Source organism: Lineus longissimus, chromosome 1, assembly GCF_910592395.1.
Source record: "Lineus longissimus chromosome 1, tnLinLong1.2, whole genome shotgun sequence".
NCBI classification, from domain to species: Eukaryota; Metazoa; Nemertea; class Pilidiophora; order Heteronemertea; family Lineidae; genus Lineus; species Lineus longissimus.
Window position 1 is genome coordinate 9,635,546 of NC_088308.1, and position 17,885 is coordinate 9,653,430.

Consider the following 17,885-nt stretch of genomic DNA (forward strand, 5'->3'; position numbering starts at 1 on the left):
GAGTGATGACCCACATCCACCCAGGCAGCTGAGACACATGTCTTGTTGGACATGCCTACCGATTTTTACTAAATAAAAGCATAACTTCACTTCACACTTTTCGGGGTTGAAAATATACTCACGTAAATCACCAAAATTACATGCCAAATTCGCACATGACCTGTTATTTTTCAAAGCTTGGAAGCTCAAATGTCTGAATGTAATGTACAGTGGAACCCCGGTCGGCGACCACCTCAGTAACGCGACCACCCCGCGAACACGACCAAAATTCTCCGGTCCCGAATGGTTTTCTCTCTAATTCCCATTAACTGGCCCTCGCTAATAGTTTTGATCGTCGGTTTTTGATACGAATCATTTCCTGTATGGCCGTTACAAGCCGTTGTCTGAATATGATGTGAACCTGTTTACCGTTCAAATATTGCGCAAAGTCCAGTAAGCCATTTCTTTTCACCAGAAAGTTGGCAGTTCATCAAAATCTAGGAAGAGTATTTCCCCTTCTGTAGTTAAAGCCCAGCTGCGCTCTGACCAGGTTCCTGGCGACCGATTTGGAAAGTGGTCCATTCTGGTGCTTTGGATTTGTCCAAGACGAATTTCAACTGGTTGCGACTATGGGCAAGATAATATGTAAAGAGCAATCTCTAGTGAACTCACACAACTGTCCTTCTGACATATATTATATAGCCAGTACATTGGGGGATGAGTCCCCCAAACCCCCTCCCCCGTTCTCTGAAAGTGACAGGTTTTAGTCAGTACATTGGGGGGAAGCCCCCCCCCCAACCCCCCCACTGGACTCTAAAAATAGAATTCCTTGGAGACGCTGAACAATAAGGCCCCATAAAGAAATAGTCCCCGCCCCGGTAGCTGGAAGAAGCAGCTCTTTGTGGCAAAATAATAATTGAATGCATGTCATGACACCCAGGAGCTTTTTCTCATTTCTGAAACAGTTGCATGGTTGGAATGAATTTCCAAATCAGTCCGTCAAATCTCTATGCAATGAAAATGGAAATGTCACAACTGTCTCCACCGACGTTGTCCTGTATGTCCTAGCAGACGATTTTTAAATAAATGATGTGATTGATATACTTGTAGATATGAATGAATTATTTCTTCAATGATATGAAAATTGAAAACCCTCTGACATGCCTGAGTACAAAAATGCAGAGGCAAGACACACCATGCATGTCATGACACCCAGGAGCTTTTTCTCATTTCTGAAACAGTTGCATGGTTGGAATGAATTTCCAAATCAGTCCGTCAAATCTCTATCCAAATGGAACATTATGACCACTCTATATTTGTGCAGTAGTGTTAAAACTGACTTTTTTGAAGTAAAGTACGTAAATCGAGAAGAAGAGGACGTTTACTTCGTCTGCAATGAAATGTCACAACTGTCTCCGCCGACGTTGTTGTCCTGTATGTTCTAGCAGACGATTTTTAGCTCAGCTGACAAAGTCAGCGGAGCTAGTCAAATAGCTATTCGATTGGTGTCCGTCCTTCCATCATGCCATCTGTAGACAAAGTTGGGCATTTTGTAATCATACAACCGAGGCACTTCAAATCTAGTCTTGCTTATAAACACCGCAGAAAATGTTGCTTACGGAAAAAAATTTGGGCGATTCGACTCAAATTCAGCTCCCTAGGGGGCAAAATGCGTAAATGAAAAAACAATTTTTTGACGCTCTATTCCAGCAGATAAAAGCTTGAAATAAAGTTGAAAAGGTCTTCATGATACAGAAGTTTTGATATAAAATAGATTAGTTTCGATTTATATCACCAGTTGGCGGTAGTGAGCAAAACTGTTGTTTGACCCCGGATGACCCCGCTTTAAATTTCCCGCCGAGGTTACCTGGAGAACTATCGTCAAGAAAATGGCGGTGACATTTTTATTTCTACCGGAGTGATGATTTTGTAAGTGACGAATTTTCTTTTTTAAGCCTTTACGGAAACGTATTTTGGTACGAAACTTCACACGTTTATAGAAAAGATCAACGAGAATGTGTTCAAATGCCCTCATAACGATGAGTTCAACAGAATTTGGTCAAAACAACCTTCGAATGGAGTCAACTTTCTTTGCGAAATTGAAGCGACGACCTCATTATTTATCGTAATTTATGCAGATCTGAGTCCAGCTGATGGGTGATGTTCTGATTTGTGTTCAAACTATTGGAAACTTCGGAAATTAGTTCTATTAGTTCTACTATTCTGCAGGAGTATATTATAGCCATTGATGTTGACAGCTAAAAGCACGAAAACTTTGTTCAGGTTTCTCGTCCAATCACGTGACCTCTCCAACACTCGATAATGCACTCTTTTCGTCCACGTTTTAGGCCAATCTTCGGCCTGAACATGAAATCTAATAAGCGCAGTACTTAAAGGCCGTGGTTTCCCTCGATGTTTCTCTCGCCTTGAAAACATTCCTGGGTAAAATCCATTGAGATTAGCCGAGTTAATCCACTTTTTCCGTGCCTAAATCTCTGCCGCTGAATTCTATAAATAGAAATTATTAACATCGCGGCAGTGTGGTTCCCATTGTGCGCCCTCCCACTTCACACCATGTCAGGAACTTTTACGGAGAGAGAGGGCGTGCGGTAAGAAGAATGGCCAAAATGACGTCACATTTTCCTGGCAATGTCTCTTGCCAGACCAGTGAAAGCATCTTTACAGACAACGTTAGAACTAGAAACGAATATGTTAATTTGCAAAATTAAAAGCAGATTTCACCACTAACCAGCCAAATCGGAATACGACGGCGCAAAATGTTCTCGCTTTCCTCCTGCTAAAAAACCCTGTTCCCGCACTCCTATTTTAATTTATGCCAAGGAATATGATATGATCTGTTTTCACTTTTTTGTAATTAAATGGTATTCATATAATGAGATCAATAGTAGTGTCCGTGTCAGATCCCATCATGGAGGTATAAATAATTATTTATACCTCCATGATCACATCGTTCAACTAGTCTTCTCTCCCCAGGTGCCTCACACGGACCTTCACGTCCCCATACTCAAGACCAACTCTTACAATATCGCCCTCAAAACAACCCTGGAGTCATGAATTCACAGGTGCTCCTGTGAAATCTCAGTTCTAGTTTATTTATCAAACTTTATCGAGGGTTATCGAATCGAATGGATGTGTCGATCGTCGGGGCGGATTGATATGTGGTTAGGTTGTGCGTCCAAGGCGATTAGGTCATTCAGTTAGTTTGAGAAAGATCATGATCATGAAGATGCGTGTTGTGTTATCATAACTGGAAAATAAGTTGAAGTTATTATTAGTAAGCCCCCCTCTTAGGAGGGGCTCTTAAGATACACGTGTGTGCGGGAGTATATAGTGAATGATTAGAAATAAAGAGAGTAACAATTGTATATCCTACAAACAATTTTTTTTGGTATTTTTCTGAATTAACTCCGTTGAGTTTACCGATTTCTCCGCGATCTTCCGGTGGTGGTTGCTATCCCATTGGTTGAAATTAAGTTAAATTAAATTTAAATCTTCATGGGAATTCGCTACATCATATGCCTAAGAAATTGGCCAATTATATTAATATTTTTATTAGAGAAATATCCGTCCTAAATAATGACAGAAAAGGGTGGTTTATTTCAATTTTGTGTCGACATGGTCGAGGTCACGTGACATAAAAACAAAACAATCGCACACACCCGTCCAAAAAAGGCACTTTAAGAAAAATAAATACGTTTTTCCAGCTTAAAACCACACTGACGACTAAGTTATATTGGTCTACTGCCCAAATCTGAAGTATCAAAATGAATCACAAACTAGAACTAGCTCTATTTAGCTATAGTTGCGTGAAAATTTCGGGTGAGCGACGTACATTCTGTACCCTAGCGGCCAATAAATAAACTACTTTCAGCCGTCTGCTCCGGTCTCGTTAGGGAGTTTTTCCCAAATGTACGCGATGATGACGTGCCCCATTAACAGGACGTGACATCTATTTTAAAATGCGTTTCCAAAGTGAATGCATGAGGACAATCCATTTAAGTGTCGTATATCACTGGAAACGCCCGATTCCCGTGAATAAGGACAATCACAATGTATTACATTACCAAAACAAAAATGTGTCGGAAGGAACTATAATTACTATATGGATGGTCCCATCGCGACCCCCCCCCCCGCCCAGCAGTATGACACAGAAGGGCTAGTTGACTGTCCACCTGGGGGGTTTGGGGGGAGCTTCCCCCCAACGCACTGGTAAAAACCTATGTCGACGGAGGGGGGTTTGGGGGTGTCCCCCATTGTAACAGCTGTAGTTGTTAGAGCTTGCACTTAACATATGCTCGTAGGGGGGTTCGGGGGAGCTCCCCCGACCTAAAGGGGGGCTCACTAAGTCCTTGACTTTACATATTAAGACCCCCTTTAGGAGGGGCTCTTAAGATACACGTGTGTGCAGGAGTAGATAATGTAAATGAATGATGAGAAATAAAGAGAGATTGTATATCCTACAAACAATTTTTTTTGGTATTTTTCTGAATTAACTCCGTTGAGTTTACCGATTTCTCCGCGATCTTCCGGTGGTGGTTGCTATCCCATTGGTTGAAATTAATTTAAATCTTCATGGGAATTCGCTACATCATATGCCTAAGAAATTGGCCAATTATATTAATATTTTTATCAGAGAAATATCCGTCCTAAATAATGACAGAAAAGGGTGGTTTATTTCAATTTTGTGGCGACATGATCGAGGTCACGTGACATAAAAACAAAACAATCGCACACACCCGTCCAAAAAAGGCACTTTAAGAAAAACAAATACGTTTTTCCAGCTTAAAACCACACTGACGACTAAGTTATATTGGTCTACTGCCCAAATCTGAAGTATCAAATTGAATCACAAACTAGAACTAGCTCTATTTAGCTATAGTTGCGTGAAAAATTCGGGTGAGCGACGTACATTCTGTACCCTAGCGGCCAATAATTAAACTACTTTCAGCCGTCTGCTCCGGTCTCGTTAGGGAGTTTTTCCCAAATGTACGCGATGATGACGTGCCCCATTAACAGGACGTAACATCTATTTTAAAATGCGTTTCGAAAGTGAATGCATGAGGACAACCCATTTGTGTCGTATATCACTGGAAACGCCCGATTCCCGTGAATAAGGTCAATCACAATGTATTACATTACCAAAACAAAAATGTGTCGGAAGGAACTATATGGATGCAGGTCCCACCGCCCCCCCCCCCCCCCCCCAGCAGTATGACACAGAAGGGCTAGTTGACTGTTCACCGGGGGGGTTTGGGGGGAGCTTCCCCCAACGCACTGGTAAAAACCTATGTCGACGGAGGGGGGTTTGGGGGGTGTCCCCCCATTGTAACAGCTGTAGTTGTTAGAGCTTGCACTTAACATATGCTCGTAGGGGGGTTCGGGGGAGCTCCCCCGACCTAAAGGGGGGCTCACTAAGTTCTTGACTTTACATATTAGTACTACGATTCTTACATGAGTAAAAAGTAGACGTTTTAAGCAACACAATAATGTTACTCCCATAAAAAAACTGTCAATTCTCCTTACCACTCACAGAAAGCAAGCCATTGCTGTTAAGTTATGCAGGGGCTTAATCAATTACTTGCACTCCATGTGGGGTGAATAACATTACCTTTTGAACGGCTGGCTGTAGGAGGATGATTGGAACAGCCGGTATACCTGCTGACCTGCTGAACCGAGGTTAATGTTATTTTCAATCCACAATTGCAGGTCACCTGATTTTCGAGATTTCGCGGGAAATGAAATTGTAAAGAAACGCATGTGTGCAGTTCAAATGTAAACAAAAATGTATTTTTGGCACCTTCGGTTGCTGGACTTGGGTTTTCCCGCAGTTAGGAGCTGGATCAAATTGGTGGTCTATTGTGCTGTTTTAGTCAGAGGTAGCCCTTGATTATGAAGGGATTTTCAAATTAAGGTGACCATAGTCTTTTATGTGCTCAGCTCACCACAGCTTTCAATACTTGATGTATCTGAAGAGGCGCGCGGAACCTGACATGGCCTTACCAAGGAGCTGCTAACTTTCCCTTTTTGGCTGAGACATTGCTTCATGTAGGACTAGGAGGAGCACGCATTTTAATTTGTCTCTTCGATATTGCTCCTTTATTGCATTAGATTTTCATCGCAATTCGATCTATTCAAGATATAGCCAATTTGAACCTGTCTGCGCCAAGGTTAGATTGGTTCCAGATCGACTCACTATGACTAGGAATACGCAGTAGAGCGCAATGTCATGAAAAACGACCCTTTGTATTGTAAATTCCAATCACCTGCAGGACAGGTCAATTTCTCTCAATAAAATTAATTTTGTTGGCTCCTGTAATCTCTACCTTATCAAAAAAAAAGAAAGTGGTGCTAGTCCCAAACTGGTAATTTCTATTTATTTTGACCTCTGTTAAATCATGATACCTCTCAATTACAGACAGCATTTTGTATCCTTGTGCTGTACAACCCAGCCTGGACATACCACAGTTGTCCATGGAGGAGTCTCATCCTCTCTGACACTTTTTTTCTGTAAAGCTACTGATACAACATGCTGAACTAGGGATATCTTCCGTTGCCTCCTGTAATATTTACATACCATGGCTGATTAGTTCAATCATTTTTCATCCACCTGGCAGCTCTGCATTGGAAATTTTAGTGTTATAACGTGTTCTCTTGACCTTCAAACAGTAGTATAAAGCCGATATTTACTGCTTTATACCCTCAGTCCTGTGTTATTAGGTCATCCAGCTGAGCGCCAGGCCCTTGGGCCTCTTGTTAGATACATGATGTCCCACACACTTCAGGACAGTGGCGCCGGTGTGAATAAATCTACTTGCGTGAATGGTCAATGGCTCATGACGTCATTAAATAATTGCGTCACGAGGAAGGAAACAATGGGAATCATGGTAACTGTGGCAGCAGGATCGGCAAGCGCGGCCCGTATGGAATGCAACAAACTGTACCGGAACCGGAACTGTCATGGGTCTGCACAAATTTTTTCAGATTCGATGGACATGATGGATATATGAATTTTGTTTACACTTTATACACATACGTAACCATTACACTCACTACGTTGTGTGAGTTATGAGTTGGGAGTACTCCAGTCTGGCGATTCGGATTTGTCCAAGGCATGGGTCTTTTGTATGGTGCTGTGAAAACGTTCTTCAAATACGCCATTAATCTGTCATCAGCAGAGCCGTCCCCCGCATCCAATTTCAAGACAGAAGATGTCGTTTAAAATGCTCACAGAATATCGAGTTCGGAAAGTGCGTGTTTGAAATACAGGCTAAACGTCTCTAATTTCAGAACCTCTCTAATGTGTTTGCACTTGCTGCACTGGTTCTCCAGGGTGCAATGGAATTTTCCCTCGGTCATTGAGATGTGTTTGTAGGTCATTCCCATGGCTACGCACGCGCAGCCTCACTTTAGATATGATTGGTTCAATTACAATTGTAGTACCCGACTTGTTATTTACTAAGAAAGTTGCACGTTTTACGTCTTCACGGTAGGCCTTTGGTCACGTGGGCACGCCCCCACTTTGTTTTCCATCATTGATAATAGCCTGTCAAGCCTAAAACGATGGCTGGAGTTTTCTCTTGTCATTAGCGAGGATTAGCACAATGCCGACTCACACTACGACTGAAACTCCCAGAGCAAATAGTAGCCACCTATGGATACGTGTGAGTTAAATTATTTGATGGACGCTAGCCACTTATGAAACACTGTCATAATGCGAGGAAGGATTTCGAATGCGCGCATAAACCGCAAATATCAAGGTATTCCTGTTCGTGGCGATTTCTTACTAATAGGAATACGACTTCAATATTCACGAAAAATAGATTAAAGACGCTGATTCTTTTTCCTGCGTGTGATGGTTTTCCAGGAGTGGAAAACATTCATCAAATCATTTTAATCGCGGTTGTCCATTTGTTGCTCCTATTCGCTCTCGGGAGTTTCAGACGGAGTGGAAGTCGGAATGGTGCTTATCCTCGCTAATATTTGTAATACTTGTATATACGATGCCTCGTATGTATATATGGAAATGGAGGATCCTTGTGAAAAATAAAACAACATCAAGGACATTTCAACGTTTTCATCGAACTCATCGAACTCATCGTTGTTATTCCATTCGTTTATAACAATTAGACTGCTTTCAATGTCTCTTACTGACACTCTGGTCATTAGCATCTGGATAATTTGAATTAATGAATTGATTAATCAGCGACATTTAGCGTCGTTATCAAAATTAAATATCCTTCAATAAACATCCTGGGCACGCCAGCTGTATTCTTGTCATCTGTTGGAAGTAGCAAACACGAAGACAAGGACAATCGAACTGCCCTCACTGCTCCCTAGGGTCTTCCTCGAACCAAATCCGTTTGCAAATACTAAGAGATGATGTTGAAAACACTAGGACAATTAAATATAGGCGGACGACAAATTTTCAATCTCAATTTTAAACAGGAGATGGAAATGTTGTTTATTTTTACTGAACAAGACAAATGGAGCGCAATTTTAATTAAAATACGTTGTAACCCATAAAGGGTTTATAAGTACGAGTCACGCTGTTCTTGGAACTTGTGAAGATGGCCTCGCAGTCCTTGTCAAGTTGCTTTTGCTGGTGGGTGCCTGTCTCTGTACCGAAGTAAGTTATGATACATGTAGATGACGTTAACTATACGGTAGTGATTCAAACTTTGCGCTGCACGATGAGTATGTTGTTCACCTGGTTATGAGACACAGGACGCTGTTCTGTTCCTTCCTGAGTGGAATGCGATCTTCACTTTTGCCATGTTTGTAGATCTTGAGCCTCTGTGTTTTTGATGATCTGATAGCTGGGTGACTATCGGATCTGCTGTGTGTTGTGTGCTCTTGCCTTTTTTTTTATCCCGTCAACTGTCTTTGCTGCTGAGGTCTTCATACGTCCACCAGGGTGTTCAGCGCTTTATTGGGGTCCTGGCTGAGGTGTTTGTTGTGAGGTCCAATGTGCCGATCACTACAACGTAGCCTATACTTGTAAGAGTTGATGTGGTTGAGAAGCCTCGGGCTAATGGCGAAGCCTAAAACTGGGCGGCTTCCTTCTAATCCACGAGTACAAGCTTGTGTCCGGACTTAAGTGTCTTTTCCCAGTTATCTTTGATCTTCGTCTCTTTGATGCAATAGACGTCGATGTTGTAATGTTCACAGCCGAGCTAAGTGTCTCTTTTTTCTTTGTTGGTTCCATATACTACTTACGAATATGGCAAATTCCCAGGGGAAGAATTTGCACTGATGTGCCTGGTGCAATAAGAAATTTGAAAACTCATTCAACAGCGAATTATTCCTGTTCTATGGCACTCGACGTGGATTTGCTGGTAGAAATTTCTAGATGATAACTTAAAGACATCTGTTAGTAGGTTTATATTGATGTAGCTGTCTTGAATTAGTAGAGAAAGCAGTTGTAGACCTTTGCCTTATTCAGGGTACAAAATACGCTTATTTCTACCATATCTGCCTTAGTTGTGAGGATTATTGCATGTGCTGTGTTGTGTAGCATATACGAGAGAATAGGAAGATATGATATAACAAGCACTTGGCTCAAAGTGTTCTAAAGTGTCTTAAAATGCAATAAAAGAAGGCAGACCTGCCGCTATGGTTACCAAGTCATTGTCATGACTGTGCAAGTGCAACGATAGCGGACAGTCATGGCAGTGCATTACTACCCATGTCAGTTAAGGGTTGGCAATAGGTACCACAATTTTGGCTAGAACATGAAATCCAAAATCGATTCGAACTCCTTCAAAATTAAGTGAATGCCGATATAAAACCTCGAGGCTGTTCTCTGGAAAACAAAGAACTGAATCCCACCCTTGAAATTGCCTTTCACTTTGTTTTGAAAGAGATTTATTTGCTTTTAGATTTCACGTTCTAGCCAAAATGGTGGGGCCTATGGTCAACCATTAATGGTGACTTGGGGATGGCTCTGATTTCTGCGGCCGTCCTCCGCCGGTTTTTTGAGGCTTGATGTACACTATTGTAAACATACAAATTATGTTATGTACGGTATTTGTGAATCTTTTTGTCACCTTCCGTTCTTTTGTTATACGCACACCACAATGTAATCGATTATTACATGAATAAAGATCCATAATAATCACTATTATAATTGACGAGTTGCACTTAGCGTTGAACACCTTAATAAGCCTGGTTTTACCTCTACTGTCATCCATTATCAACTGACATGATGTAGTTTTACACAAGGGAGGTTAATAGGTATGTTTGAGTACTTTGAATAAAGTCATTGCGACAATATCATGCATTTTGTAGTCCAGTTTTCATGATCACATCATGTACAGTAGTTGGTAGGGTAGGTATTTTTTCCTGCACCTTAGAGGTATAGTCACGTGACATAGTTATAAAAATAGATACACACGTGGCACTGTTTATCTGTCACATTTTTCGCGGGAGTTCAAAATGGCGGAAGAGCCTGTCATTCAGCCTCAGTGGCAGGCCTATTGGGATCATGATATTTCTTTATATCATGGTCTTATTCAAGTTCATGAGTATTCTTAAGATAAAGATCGAATGAAGGAGGTCATACGGTCGTATGAAATTGCCAATGCATGCAAGTTCAGTGTGTGGCACGAAGCACAAGACAATCATTTCGGCCAACATAAAAGTCAGAAAGGTATGTCGTATAGACCGTGTACATGATGTACATGCCTGTGGTCCTGTGTGACATCTGTATGTATGATGACTACTTATACTGCAGTGTAGGGAGGCTGGCTATGACAATTGTCATGATGATGTGCATGTTACAGCCAGATAGGTAGGCAAAATGTAGGCCTAGCGGAGAAAATCTCATGTTTAGGCTATATAGCTAGGCTAGGCGGCAGGCCTAGGGCAGGCCTAGGCTACATACTTTTTTTATATCACTTCTCTTCCACATTATGCCTACTGGCAACATGTAGCCTATGATGACGTCTTGTTCAACTAATTGAAAGGGCAAGTTTTGCAATTATTTGTCCATCATGAACAGAATTGATCATCACATCGCCACTCGCATCACCAACCCCCCCCCCCCCCGCGTATTATACTCGAAGGGCTGTACAAAGCCCTGTAATAATAGTGTGGGCTGAGAACTGCCCCCCCCCCCCCTCCTCCCTGAGACCTCATGTTTTTCATGCAGATTTGGGAAAAGAGGGGTGTGCCCCCCCTCATCATGGCCCCGGACCATTGGACCATGATATACGGACCATAATATACAATCCAAAACATTCATTTTGTTACATTCATTATGGTTTACCCTGTACTAAATGTTTCTGAACTGTCATTGCGCTAAGCACGTGTTTTTGTTGCCGGAAGACTTATCATCGATGCTCATTCGTCGAGCCTTATTTGGAAGAACCAATTGAGAATGACGTCATGAATATAAATTAGTATGAATATTAATCGACTATGCCTCTAAGGTGCAGGAAAAAATGTCTTCCAGTTGGTAGTTGCAGTAGTTGTTTGTTGTTGTTAGAGGTATAAGTAAGTAGGGGATTCCAGTAAGGCCGCATCATAGTTTACTGTTAGCAACAACAACAACACTGGAGACATTTTACACAGAAAAACAGTGGACATTTTATGACTCTGAGTAACATATCATCTAATATGTAAAGTCAAGGACTTAGTGAGCCCCCCTTTAGGTCGGGGGAGCTCCCCCGAACCCCCCTACGAGCATATGTTAAGTGCAAGCTCTAACAACTACAGCTGTTACAATGGGGGGACACCCCCCAAACCCCCCTCCGTCGACATAGGTTTTTACCAGTGCGTTGGGGGGAAGCTCCCCCCAACCCCCCCCCCCCCCCCGGTGGACAGTCAACTAGCCCTTCTGTGTCATACTGCTGGAGGGGGGGGGGTGCGATGGGACCATATAGTTCCTTCCGACACATTTTTGTTTTGGTAATGTAATACATTGTGATTGTCCTTATTCACGGGAATCGGGCGTTTCCAGTGATATACGACACAAATAGGTTGTCCTCATGCATTCACTTTGGAAACGCATTTTAAAATAGATGTTACGTCCTGTTAATGGGGCACGTCATCATCGCGTACATTTGGGAAAAACTCCCTAACGAGACCGAAGCAGACGGCTGAAAGTAGTTTAATTATTGGCCGTTAGGGTGCAGAATGACGCTCACCCGAATTTTTCACGCAACTTTTGCTAAATAGAGCTAGTTCTAGTTTGTGATTCATTTTGATACTTCAGATTTGGGCAGAAGACCAATATAACTTAGTCGTCAGTGTGGTTTTAAGCTGGAAAAACGTATTTGTTTTTCTTAAAGTGCCTTTTTTGGACGGGTGTGTGCGATTGTTTTGTTTTTATGTCACATGACCTCGATCATGTCGACACAAAATTGAAATAAACCACACTTTTCTGTCATTATTTAGGACGGATATTTCTCTAATAAAAATATTAATATAATTGGCCAATTTTTTAGGCATATGATGTAGCGAATTCCCATGAAGATTTAAATTAATTTAAATTAATTTCAACCAATGGGATAGCAACCACCACCGGAAGATCGCGGAGAAATCGGTAAACTCAACGGAGTTAATTCAGAAATTTACCAAAAAAAATTGTTTGTAGGATATACAATATTTACTCTCTTTATTTCTCATCAAATCAGTATATACTCCCACACACACGTGTATCTTAAGAGCCCCTCCTAAAGGGGGGCTTATCAATATCAATATACCACTGTCGGTATTGACGTAAATATAGATAACACCCGGAGATTTTACTCACAAACCAGCACCCCATTTACACCAAACCCACAACATACCAGCACCCGCACAATCCGATTTTTATACCTCGAACAGCCCGCGCCACGGGTATATGCTAGTAATAATAATAATAATAATAATAATGTGTCGTGTTCATACCAACCGAGATGCATTATTGCATGGGTGGCCAATCAATGTCCGTGGTCATTCGGCACATTTTAATTTTGATGAGGTTTCAATGACATTGATTCTGTCCGCTATGGTTACCGAAGTGGATAGCAGACTACAGCAAATAAATATGGAAGCACAGGCAGATTCAACCGCGAATAGTTCATGTTCGATGGCACTCAACGTTGATTTGCTGGTTGGTATTTCTCGATGATAGCTCAAACGCATGTTAATGGGATTATACTGATGAAGCTGTCATGAATAAGCAGTGAAGTCAGTGTTTTTGTAGCCCTACGCCAAATAAAACCTTTATAGAACGCTTTCAGCCAAGTGCTTGTAATCACATCTTCTTATTCAGGTGTACATGCTACACAACACAGCCCGTTCAATAATCTCCACAACTTTATAGGCAATTATGGTAGAAATAAGCGCCAATTGTGCCATTAATTTTGCGTAGAGCGACATAAACACTGATTTATCTACATATTAAGGACAGCTTCATCAACATAAACCTATTGACATGTGTGTTTTGAGCTATCATCTAGAAATCAACGTCGAGTGCCATAGAACAGGAAATATTCGCGGTTGAATCTGCCCGTGCTTTCACTTTATTTGCTGTCGTCTGCTAGCCGCTTCGGTAACCATAGCGGACAGTGAGCAAAAACCTTTAAAAGATCATTTTTAGCTCACCTGTCAGGTGAGCTTATACGATACCGCGGCGTCTGGCGTCCGTCGTCGTCCGTCGTCGTCGTCGTCGTCGTCGTCGTCCGTCGTTAACTTTTGACAAAATCGTGGCACGTTTCTTAACCGCTTGACCCAGAAAGTTCATACTTGTTGTGTGGGTACCCCTAGGCAAGACCTTCCTTCAGAATGAAAATCAGCGCAATTTGACTGCTGGTCTGCCATATAGGGGGCGCTCTTTGAAAACCTATTTTTGTCATTTTGAAGCTTATGGTTAAAGCTAGAGCGATGAAAATTTTATGGTGGGTGTATCTAATAAAGGTGCATCACATATCACACGGGTTTTTGATTTGACCTTCATTTCAAGGTCACAGAGGTCGAACTCTAAAATTTCTTTGATCATGGCACGTTTTTTTGCTATTGGTCATAGACTCTCTAAATTTGATATGTAGACACCTATTGGGCATCTCTACATGTTGACACAGATTTTGGTCAGTGTGACCTACTATTCAGGTATAAGTAGGTCAAGGTTAAAAAAGCCCATTTTCTTTATTCCAGCAGATTGAAGTTTGAAATGAAGTTTTAGAGGTCGGCCTGATATAGAGGTTTCGATATTAAATAGATTAATTTCGTTTCATATCACTAGGTGGCGGTATTGTGCAAAAATGTCAGTTGGCACATTGCCAGCAGTTTTGAATTTCGCGGTTCGAGGCAATCCGTCGGGTATCCCAGATGCGCAGTGTTGTACTGCGCCACTAGATCTGCATACTACAAGTATGGAAGACAGCCATTTTATAAATTTGAAGCGAGACGAAGAAGGAATTAAATCACCTTGAATCAATGCTAAAACTTAATCATCCGCTCTTCAGATGAGGTCGTATGTGTTGATTACATTCTTGTGATTGGTTTGAGATTATTAGTTTGTCCTCATTGCCGGTTGTTTTAGAAAATTTTGACTGTGATTGGAAGGTAAAATGAGAAACTTGTCACACTGTTCTTCGGCTTGGAATGGGGATAGTCAATGCAGAGCCAGTTGGTACAAGCTGCCTTGCGAATCCGAAATGGGGTGGCGTAATAATACTGTGAAAGAACAATAAAATGATGAATTGTAGCAGTGTGTGTCAGAAATTATGTGATTTCCATTGCATTTGACGATCCCAAAGTTTCGAGAGTATGGCAAAATGGCTGCTGCCGTCATTGGAGATTAGCGTCAAGCCGGAACCTTTCGTTACAATGTGGGCTTTTAAACACAAGTTAATGGTTTATAATCACCCAGACGCTACTCATTAGGTAAACCTCTACTAAAAACACTTGCTTTGATTTTAAAAAGAACCATTTTTGTGATCGTTTTTCGTCGCTGTAGAAATGTACACAGAGTCGGTCAGTGTGTCAACACAACAACGGTGGTAATATACACATGAATCCATGATACACGGAGACACGAATGTAAACATTTGCCTGTTGGGTCGGAAGGAGTTCACCGTTACCGATCACTGCCCCAAGAAAGGTCATCTGAGCTGGTTGACTAAAGTAGATGATGATAATGATCAAAGTGTAGCACAGCTGTCATAGTTAGGCCTATAGTCGGATTCATAAGTAAATGTCACTGACACTGCCCTTCTGGGTCGTTGTGCAAAAACTATTGGGCCGATTTCTTCAAAGTTTGGTTTTTCTCGAATCTAATTTCGGGACCCAACACAATTTCCAGGTTAGAGATTTGCAAATTATAAAGAAAAGAATTGTCAACTTTGGAGCCCTTTGGGTTGGCCATTTTGGGGGAATTTGGAGGGCCCGATTTTTTTTGATGGATAGTTCTAAATGAAACTTGGCAGCTTTAAAGATACACACACAAAAAAATTAACCTGAACATTTCAGCAAAATGCATCCAGAAATAAGCAGTACAGAGGAGAAAATGTCAAAATCAATACACTGTGTCAATGTACACCAATACATAAAAAAAAAATTATTTCGTAACCATGGTTACTGAAATATGAAAATCCTCTTGGGTCCCGAAATTAGATTCAAGAAAAACCAAACTTTGAAGAAATCGGCCCAGTAGTTTTTGCGCAGCGGTCCAAAAGGTCAGTGACATTTACTTATGAATCCGACCATAGGGCTGTCTTGTAACTATGTTTTTTCATATGTTATACTATAGCCTACTCTATATCAGTATAACAGTGATGGCATGCATGCATGGTCGGGACATGATGGCTGACTGCTGGATTTCAACATTATCTGACCACATGACAATCAGAGATCACCTGGGGAGAAGGGCTGAGCTACACTCAATTCAGAATCAAACAAAAACCTTGCATCTCCCATCCAACATCAGAGCTCCAGTCGATTCTCGTAATCACTCTTTCTCAATGAAATGCTTATCTTAATTTTGCCTAAGATGTCTTTATAATACCTCCATGGATGAAGAAAACAGTAGCAGTGTGTGTCAGAAATTATAAGATTCCATTCTATTTGACGATCCCGAAGTTTCGACATTATGGCAAAATGGCGGATGCCGTCATTGGATTGAGATTAGAGTGAAGCCAGAACCTTTCGTTACACTATGCGCTTTTAAACTCATTTTGATGGGTTATAATGACGTAGACACTACTCATCGGGTAAACATTCACTAAAAATAGTTGCTTTAACTTTTGTAAATGTGTCGCGAGTGCTCAAACAACCATTTTTCTCAGTGATTTCCATGCTCCGTTCACCCGCTGTATAAATGTACAGAACTAACGTTGTAGCAAATGCATGCGGGAGACACATCCACTGACATGACTGAGTGTGTAGTACGTGAATCCAAAGTCCAAAAGTAAATAAGTTAACACACGATGTCAACTGGTAATATGATAATATGATTGCTAACGGTGATCCAAGCTATTTGAATGTAATATTCATACGTAAACTCATGATTGTAAGCAAATCTTTTGTAATAGATTAGGCACCACAACCCAATTTTCACTTCGAGTACATGGAGTAGGCCTATGCACATGCATGCCATGTATGCCATTACAGGGGCCTACATGCATGGACATTTTCGCTATCTGCTTATAGGACCAGGAGTATGAGTTGACTAAATTGATGATCTTTCTCTTCTTATAGTTATACTAGTCTTATATTTACTACCCAAGCCTTGGGCAGGGCAGGCTTTATTGTTGACGTGGCGAATTGGTGTGTCCATTGTGCCTGCTGAATGAAAAAAAACATTCAGGGAGTGTCTTGACACTAATGACAGCTGTAAGTGTTGGACCCGATGTTGTCATAACGTCTCGATGATGTCATGGTGTCCTGACCTATACTTAATCCTTAATCCCTCTTACTCATAGAATATATATTTTGTAGGTTGGCAATTTGTGTTTTGCACTTTACCTTTTGCAGCTCATGATAAGCCGAGGCTGATATTTCCCCGAGGTAGACCTAACTTGGTTGTGATGTTTTGAGTGACACTTGACAGTCATGACAGTGCATCTTGTGTGCTAAAGCATACAAAATGATGTCAAAACATGGTACCACTACAAGAATGAGAACCCAACTTTGGTGGAGAATTCGGTCATTTCTCCAGAGGCTGCTGGTAGTGCTATTGCTAATGCTAAGTGTGTAATCTAAAGAACCTTTTCTTGGCAATGGTATGATTTTTCAAGACAAACCACACCATCCCACAACTATTGCATGATCAACCCCTAACAATGACAAGTTCTTCCTCACACTCTCCCTTTCATATCGACAGGTGAGCACAATGGCCCTGGCCATTTCATTTAAAACTTAAAGTTGAGTCCTTTTTAAAAAATGATACGCGTTACCTTTGACAGATGTGAACTTACAAGAAAATATGATATAATTTTGAAGACGCTGATTTGTGCAAAATGCAATACATCTCAAAGCTCAGTGGTTGACCCCGATTATTTTTTGGTTTTTATGTAGCAACTGTCTTTCACGGGAGAACGGTCACTGTATAAGAACTATCCAGGAGGAAATTTCTTTTTGCGTTTGATAGTCGTCGATCCGGTTCAGTTGGCAATATTTTCACTTTGGGCGGAACAGAGCGAGGAGTCAATGCGACGCTTTCGATTTATTAAAAGAAATAAAACACCGATTTTAGCATCCTGCAGAAAGAGGGGAATCAGGCGTTTCCAGTGATATACGATACGAATTGGTTATTATTATGCAAACACCAGGGAAACGCATTTTAAAATAGATGTTACATGACAAGTCCTGTTAACGAGACACGTCATCGTCGCACCCATGCGGGACAAACTCGGGGAACTTTCGCAGAATCAGGGAACTTTAGCCGTTGAGCACCACCC